At 42.6% G+C, this 17,689-nt stretch overlaps 1 protein-coding gene across 3 annotated transcripts in view; it reads right to left on the bottom strand.

The window, feature by feature from the left end:
- The window catches only part of DEXI (Dexi homolog), a 272,427-nt gene that overhangs the window by 118,337 nt on the left and 136,401 nt on the right, over positions 1-17,689 (bottom strand). Inside the window, exon 3 of one of the 3 annotated variants that reach the window (XR_011303287.1) lies at positions 112-316. The exons of the other annotated variants lie outside the window; for them this stretch is intronic. The gene's annotated coding sequence lies outside the window, so the exon portion shown is untranslated. The remainder of the gene's footprint in view (positions 1-111; positions 317-17,689) is intronic. 3 annotated transcript variants of the gene reach the window in all.

Raw genomic sequence — 17,689 nt, 5'->3', positions numbered from 1 at the left:
TCTTGAGGATTACCAAGAAATACTGAACGATGGAAAAAGGGTAATATTTGCGCCCTAAGCATGTGACCCAGCTTCCTTATTCATTAGACTATGCTTTGAAGATCCAATTACCTGGAATTGAGCATACTCAAAGAATTGACCTTCCGGACGTTGTTCGATGTAATGGAACAGGATTATTATGCTGCCCCAGCTGATGGTCTGAAAAAGCTGCAGGATAATGCACATTCGTGGATCTGAAGATCGCTACATGGGTCGTATGCATCATTAATGACTCCAGACTGCTGTGCTGTCACTGGTCTATTCACAAAAGCATCGCCTTGCAGAAAAAAACAAGACAGCTTTTTGTTTCTGCAAACATTCCGGATACAAACCTGTCCAGTAAAACAAACCCACTCCTGCACAATATACTTTAAATATGACATCTAGCTGCAACACGCCAACAAAACACAAACAAAAAAAAAGTACATTTAAGAAAAAAAAACGAAAATACATTAATGTCCCCTAAATGAAGAGCTTAAAGTCAAAATAATGGAAAACAATCATCGAGACCACTGAAAACAAATCCCATAAAACACATTCACAGACTATCAAACATGAATAATGCTTGTGCTTACCGTTACTCGTGAGCTACCCACTGAGACATTATTGATAATTAGCAGTTTTAAGTGGAATAAGGGTGTTGGCACGATCAGATGGCAGTAGAGAAGCATGCATGGAGAAACCAATGGCACCAGGCAACCTGCTATCAGCTTAAAGAGAGACCACTTAACAGTAAAGTTAGGGGGGGTGGACTGTGACACGCGCCCACAGCCCCTTCGCTCCACCACAACAGCAGCCGAAAACTAACACCAGCTGAATGGCAGGTGACATGACACACCAGGGCCAGCCCTAGCATTTGCGGTGCCCTGGGTGGCAAAAGATGTTTGTACCCCGTAATTTGCATATGTAGTGACCTCATAGAAAGAGTCTTTAATACTCAAGGGGATCATGAGAAGTTACATTAAAAGAAGCTGCCAAGAGTAAGCGAAGAGAAACTTTGTGATGTCCACTTTAAGAATGCTTACTTTTATTATTACGTAAGTAGCAATAGAACGAGAGGCTTTTTTCCAAGTAGCGAAAAGTGTAAAATTAATCAATTTTTATTATTTATTTGTATCGATTCATAAAACTAACTTTACAAAATATTAATTCATCAATAATCTAAAACATTCATAAAAACAATAATCCTAAAACAGTAATAATAAAATATTGTCAAATACATAAATAGCATAACATTTCATAAAATGTCTTAACATTTACGATAACAACAACCTAATAAAGTTTCTATTTAGTAGCGAATAGTTAAATACAGATGGTAAACAATTTTTACAACTTTAAGTAAATAGACACCAATCTCCATACTCTGAATAGTGCTACATGGACTGGCTCCGAATCAGAGTTTAGACAATAACTCTAAAATTAACCAGTTTTAATGGCATCATAACTTAACCCAAATTGACCCAATGTTGTCACGTTGGTGCTTCCCAACTATAGGCACAATGTCAGAACATGCCTTGGGGATTCTGTATTAACCTGGATCTTGCAAATTCAACATATTCTCAGTTCCTGGGGTAACTTAGTATATGCACCTTGTAATGCCAGAACTGGTAACTAGTTAGTCTGGAGTCGCAACACAAAGTTACGCACTACTGGACTCAGGCACATCATAAGGTACTGTTGTGTTTTAAGATATCAATGGCTAATATTAGTTAGATATTTATAATTGTGCAATGTTTGTAAATGGGTGTCATTATTTATCCAATCCCTATTCTAGGGGCTTCCAATTTTGTTACATAATCCTCACAGATTTTACCCAGGAGCACACACTTTGATTAAATGTTAAAGCCGTGTGATTTGAGAGCAATCCACAATACCAGCACATGAACATGTATCTTTTTAGCTGTAGTTGGTAGAGATTTTGTTTGTGACTGGTCTCTTTGCATCTTTGGTAACGTCTGACTGTGGAATGCAAAGCAAAGACATTGGATTGCTTTTTGCTAGATGAAGTAAACTCTTGTTTTTGAGCAGATTCTGGATTGCTTTTATATTTTTGGGTGTAAATATTTGACTTTCTTATCCAAACTAGCAATATGCTTTTCATTCAGAAGCTACAGAGAAGGATTCCTTTGTCCGTCAACAAAATGATTCTCCAGTCAATGCTTTTATTATTTTTTTAACACGTAAGGTAAGCTACAAACCTAGAGAATGCTCCTGCTGTGACCACAGATTCTATGGACATCAGGGCAAGGTTTGAGCCTGGGACAGACAGGTCAAAGTGCCTCCACTTCAAGATTGATTTACAGTAAGATTGAACCAAAGCCTATTTACCAGGGATGTCATGAGGAAGTGAGTAAGCAATTTCTAAAGTCTTCAAATGCTAACAAACCAACACCTCGCCCCTTTTGCGCCCATGTTCACTTTCAACAGTACTGTTTCATAAAGAGGATTTGAAATGTGCATATATCATATTAAAGTATTTAGACAAATATGTAGATCCTTACAGAAGTCTGTTAAGCATACCAGTTTGATTGTAGCATTATTCTCTCCAAACTTCAATTGAATACTGGTTATTTTTTATAGCTTGACGAAGGCATGATTAATATACGGGGAAAAGTTTACATTCTGCAAAAAACGTGTTTTGGGGTGTCAAAAACACATCAAAGTAGGGAAGAGTTTAAAACTTGTTTCTGCAAAATTTTAATTATCTTGGAAGAAAGCATAGATGTTGGCAGCCAACTGGTGCTTCGTGTGTGCTTTCAGAATACACCTGCACCTTTTACCTTATCACCGAAACATCAATATCTTATTTAAAACCATCATGGCCCGCCTCTCTACAAATCCTTTAAAACCCTTGAAGAAGAAGTTGGACCTCCCTTTAGAGGATCACTGTGCCAAGGAAAAGGCCTAAGAAGCCAGCTTCACAAGGCCTGCAAGCGACTTGGCTGTGAGTGCTGGCCTTTTTGTTTTGCAGCTCCTCGTCCGTGGTTCAATGGAAAAGATCTGCATCCATGAAGGGGAGGTCCACGACCTTCTCCAGTAGATCTGATACAAACCTAGTAGCTTCAAATCAACTCCAACCATCATTACTCTGTAAGAGGTGTCCATGTGGTCACCTGTACACGTCCAGGCAGTCGTGGGTGACCGGTTTGTCCTCCGATAGATCAGCATGGAAAGCCTCAAGCTTGTCCACTGGCAGGCAAAAGCTCCCGACATAGGCGCTGGTTGGCTACGGCCAGCAAGGCTGCTCTATTGGCCTGCCGGAGCTGAAGGGCAGAGTTTTGGTAAACCTTCCAACCAAAGGTTTCCAGAAGCTTCTGTGCCTTCCCCAGGACCAAGGATCAACAATGAGCATGCAGGGGGCCAGGATTGAAGAGTGGCAACCACCACTATTGCCTGGAAAGACAGAGGCTGAGAGGCCAGGCAGACAGGCTACAAAAGGAAAGTGCATATACCTGTACACCTGCTCACTAACAATCCTGCATGGGGCTTAGCCAAATCTGCAGCACCTCCACCATAACGTCCTCTTGTAGAGGCACCCTTGACTTGTCACTCGTACGAGTCAACAACAGTACTCCAGTCTCAAATTGGGGGTAGGGAGGATTCTCTGGAACTGGGATGTCCAAAAACTTTAGCAGACCCATAATCTGTTCAAGAAACGCCATCCCTAAAAAAGGCAGTTCCTTCCTCCTGATCATCCCAAGTTTCTCCAAGTGCACAGCATATGAGCTTGGGGTGGGCAGGGCAGGCCCTGGTGGCAGTGGAGGCAGTGCAGCTGATGAGGAAGACACTGGTGCCAGGCCCAATAGTATTACACCCGCCGCAATCGGGCGATAACAGTTGTCACAGGCGTGGACGCGAAAGAGACCGGCGGAACCATCAGAGTCGCTGAAGTATCTTGTGTATGGTATCCTAAAAGTAGCCTGCAAAGGTAGGGAGTTTATCATAAGGTGGCATTTAGCAAGTAAGCTGTCGTCAGCAGGTGGTTGGGAAGGCTGAGATGGCCTGGACCATGAAAGACTGTCAAGTCTGGACCCATACAGGTCCTCTGCTCCCTGGGTCCCGTGTACACCAGTGGTAAACATGAAGCAGGGAAGTCCATTGTTGACCATTCTCACCTTTCACCATTTTGTGCACCCACTTGGCATGCTTGTGCTTATGCACCGTGCGGGGAACTACGCATCGCCAGAATGTTTCTCAGCCACGACCCTCTTTAAGGAGCCACAAGATTGAGCCTTTTTATCTGCCTTATGGGGAACCCCGCCCTTGAAGGAGTGCTTCTCCGCCACAACCACCTTAGAATATCCGGGTGACTTAGCCCCTTTAGCACAGACACTGACTGGAACCCTCTCGGAGGAGCCCAAAGACACAGAAAGTGATGTATCCAGCTTGGGTGAGGGAGCCTTGGATGATGGCCCAGACTTAGGCCCAGTCAGGTTTTCGATCGGACTTAGCTCCCGAGTGAGGAACCTCAAAAGAGCCTCCAGTAGGCAAAGGATCGCTAGCACCCCTTCCGGATGCAAAGACACATGGAAGGAGTTGCCAGGCAGGGGTGACCAAAAGAAAGGAAAGCCACTCAACTCTTGTTATTTTTTCCACCTACAAGGACTCCTGAAGATGTTGCAGTAGTTTCAATGAGAAGGTATCGCCCCCAGCACTGAAAACATCAAGTGAGCGCGCAGACAGACTTGTTGCCAAATTGAAGAAGGCAACAGACACAAAGAACAGGTGAAACAGGTACATTTATTTCTGGAATTAAGCCTTCCTAATCCACCAGGACAGACACTCCCCTCTGCCGCCTGTACTCACTTCATCGACTCTCCTTCCAACTCCCCACCATTCCAGAGCCCTACTCAAACACACACATTCCACCCATAGCAACTATCCACAACACCAAGCGCACTACAAAAATAATATAAGCAACATAAAGTCCTATTTACATTCACATTCATACTAAATCAAAAATGCAATTAAGTCTGTATAATCTATGCACAAAGGAGCCAGTCAACAATGGCAGCATAGATATCATGAAATACTAGATGAGGAGCAAGGAGTGGCAGAAAGGAATTCGGAACAAGGAATATCCAACAGGTTCTCAATATGTCGCAGGACACCATAGTGCAGGACCAAGCATCGTTGAAGATCAGGTCAATGACGATGTTTCATGAGTCCCCAGCCGACCAATCAGGTTTTCACACCTGAGCACTGTTATTAAAATACATTAGTCGCATAAACAGTACCTGAATGAAAAGAAACAATGCATCAAGGCAGTTCCAGAACTTCTGCAGTGACAGAAAGGCCAGGGAAAGCTGGGGCCATGTAGACCCTATGTGGAGACTGAGCAGAAGCAACAGACCTGGACACTGTAGTACTGCCTTGGCCATGTTGAGGACCTCATTTGGGATCAATGTTGACTTCCGAGCAGGAAGATTTCTTCGCACGAGCATCATGCTATCATCAACCTCTGATACATTCCTGTTGTTGCCATGGAGCACAAATGAGCACAGAGCTCCTGCTGACAGTTGATGAGGGGCAGCTTTGTCTGTGCAGTAGGCACTCCACATGAAGTGCGTAAAGAGATTTTTCATTTCATAGAGGGACAGTCAGCGGGTAAGCTCACTTCTAGGAACACCCCGCTCAGCCAATAAACAAATGGATGAGGCTGCATGTTATAACCGTATAACAATACACAGCTACCAGTACATATGGAAGCAGGTAAAGTGCGTGAATCTTAACCTATTGGGTAACTCGGGCAGTAAGTCCTGATGCAATTCACACCACAAAGGTAGCGTGGGAGACAGCCACGGACAGGCCGGACAATTAAGGTAGACAGATGCAGGCAAGGATAAAGGCAGGCATAGGCAGACGATGACTGCTACTCACAGTGACAGGCAGCATGGATGGAGGCTGCCGTGGGAGGCGAGCTAGACTTCTGTTGGGGGTGGAGGGGGGATGTCACTGGCTGTTCCCTCAGCACAGGACTGTACTTGTAGTATCTGGGTTCATAATTGGGTCAGGAAGGACACTGGAGTCATATATATCAAAAGGAAAGTGTCTTTATTGTTACAGGGTTAGGATATAAAAAGGGAGGTAAGGAGCTAGTATGGTAACATCTTTTCATGTTCTTCTCCAATCCTGTGTGTCCTAACTGCCACAGCTGGAACCTTGAGTCAACATAAGGTTCCAGCCCAGGCAACATTCCATGGCTTACATTGCTATGCCAATGCAAGCCCAATACTACAGTACTGTTCTGCTTGTTGCCAAAGTTAAGGCAGTCTGTCGGGTAATGAAGCCTGGAGCCACAGGTACATAAGGCATGGTCTTTATTCTTGTAGCTACAGATGGCGGCTCTAGTGCATGCCACAGCAAGTTAATAGCACAGGACATACAGAAGGTAAAGCGACATCAACCAGCACATCCTCCATCTTAGCCAGTTTCCCTTCAATTCTCATACGGAGAACACTCAACAGATCTCTCACACAGCATTCCATACTCCGAACTCTCATGATATCAAGCATGAAGGCAGGGAAGTCAGAGTAGATAGAAAGCACATCACAAAAGAAGCGCAACCAATAGGTGCCCACAATGAGCACCCACAAGGAGTTCAACTGTGCAATCCACAAAAGGATCAGTCTTTACTCTTGCAATTATAGGTTGCAGAGATAGTACAAGCCCAAGCAGGTATCTAGAAGAAGTCTATGACCTTTTCTACATTTATTTTGGCCGAGTTACATTGAGCTGAATTTTCTTTTTTTTAAGTTGAATTTTTTAACTGTAAAGAGGAGGTGTTGAGGGGTCATGAGGTAGGTGGGGCTCCGACCCAGTTATTCCCCCCTTCTACGTGCTTTGGCTAAACCCACCATTTAGCATTTCGTGGTCCAAAAGATGAGGTAAGAATGCATTAAAAATGTAATTCAGTCAAATGGTTGGTGGAAATAAGTGCGTCATACCTGTAGAAGTACAGGAAGGTAAGGGAAATATACCAGCACACCCTCTCTCACCTGTCACACATCGAACACTCAGCAACCCACACACACCACTCATAATATTATAAATGCAGGGAGGGGAGAAAAAAAAAGGAAATATGCACACACACAGTTGGGAATTGGTTTCTGCTTGTCTAAACCGAATTAAAGGTGGTGAAGGTTTTGAAAGTATGTCAGTTTGGATTTAAACTAAACTCCAAAGTGAGTTGGATTCTTGAGCGATACAACAAGTGTAGATCAGGTCACCAAATAAGTGACAATGGGCTGGATCTCTACATTAGGCCCACTCCACCATCAAAGCACCCTGCAAGCAGGGAATGAAGGATTCGGGGCCCATGACCACTCAAAACCAATTATTTCAGACGTCCTGCAACCTGGGGTTTAATAACTCAGGGCATTGGGCCAATCTCCTGACCTACCTCCCAGTCGATCCAGAATCCTGCGACTCATTCCCTGAGAACTAGAACATATTTCCCAAAGCCTATGCTATTGTCTCTTAGGATCCCCTCCCCATGATTGCCTCTCACTAACACGCCATGAACCCCTAATCTGATCCTAAAACTACATTCGATTGCTTAAGGCCCTGAAATTCTTTGCATTTCACCACTGCATTTGTTCACTTAATGTCCTGCAATTGTTTAGACCTTTTACCAGTGCATTTGGTCACATGGGCCGGTAAGGGTGCAGAAGTAAGACTGTTATTGTGGTTGGTATAAACTTTTATTCAAGTGAAAATATGAAAAGAAAACCCTATCTTGCCCTAACTGCAAGAGGGGTTTCCCTGCCTCAACCAAAATCACAAATGTCATAGTCAGGATGTCAAAGGCAAGAGTCCATAGTCCTATGTCAGAATCCTAGCTCTGGCGCTCACACTCTACGCTAAACTAAATCAAGAAAAGATCTTCCTAATCCAGAGGAATGACTCGCTTCCCTGGACGAAAAGGCAGTTCTTGGTTTTGAAAGTTCTCAAAGTACAGTCTTAAGTGCTGGGGAACTGCCTTCCTTCCCCAGCCTTCCTCAGGCTTAGAACACAGTTGAATAATGAATTAGTAGGGGAATGTTTCCCTTTGCCAGACCGGCCTTTCTCAGGCTTCTTCTCCTTCTCTGGGGGTCCCAAACCCTGGTTGGCAGACCCGGTTCCTTTCTCCCATATACAAGGAAGAGTGGTTTGGATGCTCCTCCAACTCTGGTGGGTCCCCGACCCTGGATGGTAGAACTGGTTCCCTTCTAGTAGGTACAGCTACTCAAACACATACTTGTTTTACACCCCTGCTAAGTAATGCGTTCACAGGAATTACTCACAGTTTTCTTCACTTTCTCCTCTCTTATTTGACAGCCCTGGGTGTCTCCTTACACCCCTACCCCCGCCCCAAGTACTGTCACATAGAAGATTAGATATCCTTGTTACGTGATATGTCCTTTTCCTGTAAGGGCCCCAGACCGTATTCTCTTGGTAATAGTGTTTTGATAATATTTCTTTCAATGTCCCATAGGGTTCATAGCGACTGTTTCGACAGTCACAGTTTCGAATGATAAAAGTTTCATTTTTTTTTAATGGGGTTCCCAGGGGTCCCCCCTTAAACACCTGTTTTTTAAACACTTATTTTACCACATCAAACTTAAAATAAACCCTTTAATATTAAAAAAAAATACATTCAAAACTTTTTTTTTCAAAACTTTTGTTTCAGAACTTTGGCATTCTAAACTATTGTTTCAAAACTTTGCCTGGACACCGTCCCATAGGGGTTATCCTCTTTTCACCACTTTCCATGCACTGTTAAATTTAGGATTCCTTGCACCCTCTGGGGACCCTGCGAAGGCATCATGAAGCAAGACACCCACACCAGACTTAAAGTTCCAACAAAAGAGGTTTATTAACAAATGTTGGAGGGTAGAAGGCCTAACTTGCCCTATGCTAAGGTGGGATTTCCCTACCCGAACAAAACTAAGGAAAGTCTAAGTCAGAGTTAAACTTAAAAGTCCATCTGTGTCCAAAACCTACTCTTGCCCTCTTAACTAAAGCTAACCAATGTGTAGGGATGTTACTAACAAAATAAACCTCGCTTAACTGAAAGTCTGAGCTTCTTACAGCTCTCTGCTTCTTTTCAGCTCTCCTTCCCCAAGCGCACCAAAGTTCCATAGAAAGTCTCAAGATCACCTCCCTCACATTCAAGACAACACAGTTCCAAACAATCCTTGGAGTTCCCTTCCCCCGAGTTCCAAGCAACACATTTCAAAAAGTAGAGGTCTTGAGGCTTCAGCCTCAAGACAACACATGCAATTTCTAAAGTGCCAGGGTTCCCTTTCCCAAGACTTGAACTCTGCCAAATTGATTTCAGTCTTTTCAACAGTATAACAAATTTGAGGGCAACCTGACCCTCCTGGTTTGCCTCACCAGTTCAGTCACAATGCCTCTTCTTGGTGTGTTTTACAAAATATTTGATTTCTTCTCGTTCAGGGCTCACGAGTCAGTAAGCGCAGTTGTCAGACCACACGGTTCACCCATCACAGATCGCACAACCAGGATCCAAGGTCATACAGGTTCCTCAGCTCCTGCCCTTGTGTACCAAGCCACTTCCACTTAATTCCACTTTGTTGGCCTCTTGGCTTTATGTGTTAGTGTACACTTCATTGCCTTCTTCTGATCAACCTCTTGATTCCACCATCACATCACACACTTCTTGCCAGTCTGTGGCCATGCCGCATTGCATTCATTCATAAAAGAACCTTTGTGGGGTTTTGTTCACGTGGGCACTTTAGTCAGCCTTTTATCCTTCAGGGGTTGATAAATGAGTAACAAATTTGGTTGGGTGACAATTGTATGCAAATATATGTTCTATGTACAGCGCTTTGGCGAATGTGCTATACAAATGATCAAACATTATCAGTAACTCTTCACAACAAGACTCAAACTACAACTATTATCATCCTAAGGAGGCTCTGCTAGCCCTCACCTTTTCAGCCCTAGAGACCATTTAACACTTCTCATGCGTGCTTCTCTCAGGACCACCCATTTCTAATGTATTGCTGTTATTGCTGGCCCTTGGCTCTTCTATGTCCATGTCACTGGTATTTGTTACAAAAATACCCTTTCATCATACAGCATAACTCACTCCTTATGAAGACGCTGGTTTAAAAGGGACCCGATCCAGAGACCTCTTTCCCCCTCTGTTGAGGTTTTCTAGGTTGTGTCTTGTTTAAATGATATCTAAATGCTTAACTAAATACAAACAAACTCAATAATGAGGAGCAGATTGTCGATTGATTTAGATTAGAAAGCTCAGGCAATACTAGAACTATGGCTGACGGACGGTCTGGGGACTGAGAAATCGATCATAGCAAACATGATATATGATATGATATTTTATTTGTATCACGCTCGTACACAAGTGTTTCAGAAGCACACTAGAGTTTGTGTTAGGGAAATAGATGTGGGGTAAATGCAAGCAAGCAAAAGAGTAAACGGGAACCAACAAAACTTGAGACTTCGGACATGAGCAAGAAATATTTCACTGGAAGACATGAAGTCATCTACGAATCAAATTTTAGCCAGAGACAAAGAAATTGATCCTTTGCGTGTCAAGAAGTGAGGAAATTGCTAATGCATTTTTCACCATTGATTTAGCACTACCTGTTCTAGTTGTGCTTATGACACTGCTTCAACAAGGTGGCCTGGGGGATGGAGGACAATTATATACTAGAGGGTGTTTGCATCCAGCAGGGGAGCATATTGTCAATCCCAAGAGCTCACATACAGAATAAACTTGTTATAGGCATGATGCAGCATGGTGGAGACCATACTGCTGCTGGAGCAGGATTTCAGATGCTGATGATGCGGCACCCAAGGATCTGTTCAAGTCTAGCTTTTCAGAGGTTTTGGAGAATAAATTGATGTGAAATGTGTGTCAGTAAATCACTTTGGTGGAAAAGCCAGAGTGGATCAAAGATGCACACACTACTGGTTAGTTCAAGTTGAAGACCAAGAAGAATTCCAGACAAGCAGCATCATCTAGCTTTCTAAACTGCCACCTCTGGAATCCTTTTGTCATGAATTCCGAACACAACATACCCGACAGAGTTATGTAACAAATGCACAGAATGTCCAAACTCGTATTGTTACCTAGCTTACTCTCACAGCTCTATTTGTAACACATTAACACACCTGTACACAATTACCATGCACACATAAAAAGGAACACGGCAGGAGTAACAGAATTCCACACCTTTTTTATCCGAAATTGGCATACATCTCACACAATCAGAAAACTGTAGTTGTCCCACAATGACAAAATAAGATAATGTTACCCATATCAAATCATTTCCCTCTACTATGGGCTATACAGTCATCCTGGCATTATGTTTTCATGTTTAAATTGTTCTTTTTTTAAACTTACTTCCTCAGAACATCCTTCAACAACACTCTACACTCCTTCCACTACCTCCCTGCATCCTCAATACAAGGGATCCAATGTGGTGTAAATCAAAAGACAGCTGATCCCATGTCTTATTCCACTTCAACCATGTACCTCTAGCACTTACCAATTTAATGCATTCCAAAATCACCCCATTCACTCTTCTCACCACAACATTTTTTTCTGGTGAGGTTTTCTTTCTTTTGATTACAGATCTTGAAGGATTTCCTTACCAACAAATGAACTCATTTTCATTTTCCTCATTTTAGGCGTTCTGGGATAAACTTCCATTCAGAATACCTCCTTCAAAAATAATATCTTGGTCAACATATCATTCCAAGTAATTTTTAATGTGTTTTTGGCCTCCCAATTCGTGGTTTACAGCTCCCAATGTCTTCATGGCTAGATCTTCACTTGGTTGATGCAGCAATTCAAGAAGAGTACTGGTTAAACATCCTCTATCAGAACAGATTTTCAACAAACATCTAACCCAGGTGACCAATAACTGGTCCAAATGAATTGTTAGTTTTGGTGATGCACTAACTCCATGTCTTTTCCTCACTGCTCCAGTAGCCACTAGCCTACCTCCTCTATGGAAGCAGTCTCCTCCCAAGTTAAGCACATCCTTTACCATCCAAAACTCATTATTGTATTCCTAAATTTAGTTTGTGGCCAAGAGCTTCTTGTGAACTTGATCGCCCTGTGCAGTGAACTCCAAATCAAACATTTTGTACCCCAGACTTCCTTCAAAACTATTCTAAGGGCAGGTAAAAAAAATAACATACTAAATATACAAAAATAATACCTGCTCTGTTCACGCAACTGCGTTTCCTTCCTCCTCCCATCAGACACTGACAATTCGCAAACTCGTTTTCCACTACTTGGTACATACTGAACCAAATCATTTAACTTAAATTTCACAGACTGCGTTTGAACGGCATAATTGCCCAACAGATTTCAGTCCACATTGTGTTAGCCGGTTCTGTTGCACTGGACGTGGACGTCAGTATCTATGCAGCACCCACTAATTAAGCATAGCAGCACTGCACAAAGAATTTCCCATGTTGGCAAGTGGCTTAGGTATAACCCCATCGTTCAGTGCCAAAGAATGCAGAGGCCAAAAATGCAGAATTTTTAAGTGTGCATTTCTATGCAATTATAAGTGGGGGTGGCGGGGGAGTGTTTTAGGGTAATAAATAATGTATGGGGGATTCCATATAATTGCATGGAAATCTGCGAAAAGAAAATGCGTAATTTTTGGCTTCAGTATCTTTTTCAGAGATAATCACATAGATCCGTGCTTAATAATTTAGGACCTGTACTTCTCGTTACCGCCACACAAAACACAAAGCTTCTTTTTCGTCAATCAAGTAGCATAATTCTGGTCCTCTTAACTTCCTTAAGAAAATCTTAGTTTCAGCAGCCATTTTCCATTTGCTTTGTGGACAGCCATGTGGACGGATGTGGCAGGGACACCAGTCTGGAATCAACCTTAGGGGCTGGTTGATTGTGAGCGAGTAGTTTCACATGATTGTAATCCATTTTTGGCCTGCTTTATGCACTCTTTTGGAGTGGTGCGAGTGTTTTTTTCAAATTATCATTTTTTTTATTGTATTATTTATTTACTTAACCATTTATGTATTTATATTTTTCGGTGAGCACTGTGCGCTAATCTGGTGTCTGTTTAGTGTTTGTTTTGGCTTCTGAGCCCGTTTTTCTGTGCTGGCCTGCATCCAAAGGGTGCAGTCTGTGGGGTGTAGTTCTTTGTGTCTGGCCTTTTCCCAGTCCCACCACCCCCCCAAACCCACCCCGATTGGTACATTCACCTGGTCATAACTGACCTTCCCAGGACAGCCCTCTGCCCGGCAGCCCCTGTGGCTAAGGACCCCAAGGCAAAGGGCGGCTCCTGCAATGGCGGCTCCAGAAAGTGTCTGCAGGTGTCCGCAAGGGAAGCCAGTGAAGCCAGCACCGAACAGACAACAAATAAAACTGTAAGGGTGGGGTGTAGAGTAATTACTCTACTCCAGAAAGCCCCCGCCACTCTACCTTACCCTTCCTTAATGTAAACTGCCACAGACTCACACCATGCACACCTAGAGAAATTTGGCCACCAAGCTAAATCCATTCAAGGCTGGATTGTAAGGTTGTCCTGCATAACATACTTACCAATGTTACTTGTGCCACTCCCAGAGACAATGATGAAGATTAGCCAGCCTCACACTAAGACAGGAGCAACAATGTTACCAAGAGCCACACTTCGATGGAATCATGCATGATAGCATGTCCCCACACTTGGATTGAATTGTAAATGATAGCATGTACCTCATCTAGACATAACTATGATTGGTGGCATATAGCTCATTTAGTTGGAATTGTAAACGATAGCATGTACCTCATCCAGACAGAACTATGATTGGTAGCAAATCCCTCACTTAGTTGGTACTGTAAATGATACATAGAATTGCGAATGGTAGCATGAACCATACTTAGATTGAATTGTAAATGATAGCATGTACCTCATCTAGACATAATTATGACTGTTAGCATATAGCTCATTTAGTTGGAATTGTAAACGATAGCATGTACCTCATCCAGACAGAACTATGATTGGTAGCAAATCCCTCACTTAGTTGGTACTGTAAATGATAGATAGAATTGCGAACAATAGCATGTGCCACACTTGGATGGAATTGTAAATGATAGCAGGTCTAACTAAATGTCCCTATATTCGCTAATTGGCCCAAGCTGACACGAACACCGCAAACGAGGTAAAAAACAGGACAACGTGATGAAAATTAAGCATGGGGACTTTTAAGTGTTGGAATTGCACCAAGTAGCTAAGAGGAGATCCTTGGCACTAACAGATAAACAAAATAACCATTCTAAAAACTAAATTTCCCATGGCACCTAGAGTCAGCAGTAGTTCATAAGCCTAGCTGACACGAACACCGCAAACAAAGCGAAAAACAGGACAACGTGATGTAGAAGTCCAACTTTTAGAAGTAGGAATCAGAGGCATTACTTGAGAGAACAAATGACCTAGATTCATAGCGATAAAAAACACAGAATGACCCGCGATCACATGACCACTGTGTATATAAATAGGATCGTTTCAAAAATGGCAGCCGCAGCAGAGCAGTGCCTGTGGAACTTGAACGCTAGGTAAGAGCAACAGAAGTTAAATATAGCAGGACTGGGCACAGGCTATAAGAATAGTGAATAAATATAGAACTGGCGCTATAATTATATGCAGAATCCGGGCATACACATAATAGAAACAATGTGTTTCTCCCTTGTCTCTAGTCAGTGGGAAGCACGGCGAGAAGGCAGTAGCCTGGCTTAGCCATAACCACGCACACAGGCGGGGAGATGAAAAGAACTGGGGAATAGGAAATTACAGACTCTGGAAGATACAGGTACACACCATGTAAGCAGTGGTGAGACAAAAAGAATATACCTATATAAAAAATAAATATAAAACAAATATGAATGTTTTACAGATAGCCGAATTACACGTTTGGGAAAAGCACACATAAAATCATCTGTACAAAAGAGAAGACAGGTGAGAAATCCTCCCTGATACGCAACCATATGTGGCATTAATTCACATACACTAGATTAAAACAAACCCCCCCCCCCTTTCATCTTTTTCTTCCCCTTTAGGGCACGTGAGCAGAATGCCAGAGCCTACAGAAAATTGGGGAAAAGGATCCACAACCTAAATGTGGCCACACAGGACAAGAATAGTCACCATTCTTCTTGTTGTTGTTTTTCTGCTCTGCTGTTCTGTTTTTAATAATTGAGACCAGTAACGCTAAAATCAGTATATGTCCTGAAGAAAGCGGGAAGTAATGAGATACCGCTGAAACCGGTAGACAACAGATCCAGGAGTGATGACCTAGATCCCGTGTTCGATACAAACGGAAGTGGTAGACACGGCACAGACATAGTAGCATCTTTTTAAGATTAGCAGCCCCAACAAGATTGGTAGCTGTTTTTAGGTTTTAGAAATTCCTTGATTAGTAATATCAAGGCTTTGAGTACTGTAAGCCACACAGATCCAAGGAGAGGACAATAAAGTGAAAATATCGACCTTGATGATGTGTGCAACATTTTAGCAGACAGGAAAGTAGTGAGCAAGGATAGCGATAGACTTCACCTCCTTTTGTGTACCCTTGACAGGTGCAATGTTAGTAACCACCGAGGGCAAGCCCCTTACCTGTAGAGAGGGCCATTTAGCGAATATAGGGACATTTAGTTAGACATAGGGACTCAGACCATAGGATTAAGTAATTCGAATAAATTGTTTCTGTCTAAATGGTATTAAAAAGCAGTCAGGCGAAGACAGGATAAGGAAGCTTCCGACTCCGAGTCATTTGTATATAGAATGAAAGCATGTGCCTCATCTAGATAAAATTATGAGTGTTAGCATTATCCCACAATTGGAATTATAAATGATAGCATGTGCCACTCTTAGATGGAATTGTAAATGATAGCATGGCCTCAACTAGATAGAATTATGATTGTAGCATATCCCTCACTTAGTTGGAATTGTAGCATATCCCTCACTTAGTTGGAATTGTAGCATATCCCTCACTTAGTTGGAATTGTGAATGATAGCATTTCCCGCACTTGGATAGACTTGTGAATGACATCATGACTCACACTTATTGTTGAACTTAGAAATCGTGCCTAATGTACGCCCCAGTCCTGCTCTCGTGCTTGATCGCAGGCGCTTTACTGATACCCACCATATCACACTACTATGCTTACTCTCCCTTATACACCATCATTCAACTAGAACACAGCTGTACTATGACACATTCGGTCTAGCTGTTCTCATAATGACATGACCCCACGAACTCCACATCATCCTAATAAAACACAGCTAGCTGAGCACTTTACGGCTAGCTTAAGCATCTCCTCAGGCCCCAGCGCAGCCAGAAATCAGTCTGAGTGTCCACGTCCAGACTGAGCACATCCAACTGATTTCCTCAGCACCACACCTACCGCTAAGAAGCAGCTATCATGCAACAACCACACCAGCTGCACACATATCCGGTGCACCCACGAACCATACCACACTCTCTCTCTCTACTGACTGAACTGCGGTTCCCGAGGGCGTTCAACCTACCACCGCTTTGAGATCATACCAATGATACATAAGGCGCTATATAAATGCCAAATAACATAAAATTAAGTTTCCTCTTTACCTCCTTGCACGAGTACTGCCGGTACACTGTACCCATTGGCATCACAAACGGCGCCAGTGTAAAATTGCTTGGGCTCAGGGAATACTTTTTCTTTTGACATTATAATTATGCATTTCACAAGCTTCCTTCCAATGAAAACTCATGCTCCTCTCTCAAGAGAGCCCTTTTGTATTCACGCTTATTTAAAAAATTGGGATCAAACCTCCAGTGGTACCTACAACCCCCTAGTGGTAACCTACTTAAACGAGGGCCAACCCTAGATGAACCTTGTTTTCAGTTCCCTGCTATCTTGCCCTAAACTCGCGCCGCCTCTTGTTAATCCTTTCTAAATGTAATTATCGTCAAAAACAGTAAACTCTTCCAATTCAAATTATTCCAAACCACTACTAATCTCTTCATGTGATCAAAATGTCATCATGGCAATATTGCACTTCAATAATAACACCAAACAGACCGCACATCGTTTAGAGCTTGCCAGATTAAGAAATATTTATTCTGGGGGAAACCAGCATAGGTTCTAGAGGGCTCTGGTAATATGGACACATCTCTTAAGGCCAAAAATTATTTGTGCAAATCTATTTTGCATAGCCTGCAATTCAGATATTTCCTTTTGAAGAACAGTGAAAATACCATTACAGTAGTCCTGTTTTGAGACAACTGGTGCCTTTGATTTGTATTCTACTGTTCCGGATTATATATATATGTGACAGCTACTGGACACTGCCGAGATTTGTTGCATGCAGGAGAGAGGATCGTCAAAAATGGTGCACAGGTTTTTAACTAAGAGGAATTAGTGAAGAGTCTAGGTGTACTTGCCATTTTAGTTAAATCGCACTGTTGGATTTCAATTTTTAGGTTGAGGCAGCAGTAAGTCAGTCATACAGTTGTGAATGGCAGGCAGACATGCAGAAACAGAGATTCTATCTAATGGGCTGGTCTCTAGGTGCAGTCCGAGTTAGGGTTTGTCCTCAAACATTGAGCAAGAGATTGAAACGGTCGATCAATGTACCCAAAAGGATTGCTAGTTCCCTGAGGAACCTCC

The sequence above is a fragment of the Ambystoma mexicanum genome, chromosome 2q, assembly GCF_040938575.1.
Source record: "Ambystoma mexicanum isolate Mex_15411 chromosome 2q, UKY_AmexF1_1, whole genome shotgun sequence".
In the NCBI taxonomy this organism is placed as follows: domain Eukaryota; kingdom Metazoa; phylum Chordata; class Amphibia; order Caudata; family Ambystomatidae; genus Ambystoma; species Ambystoma mexicanum.
Note: the sequence above shows the minus strand (reverse complement) of the source record. Positions and strands in the feature narration are given on the sequence as shown.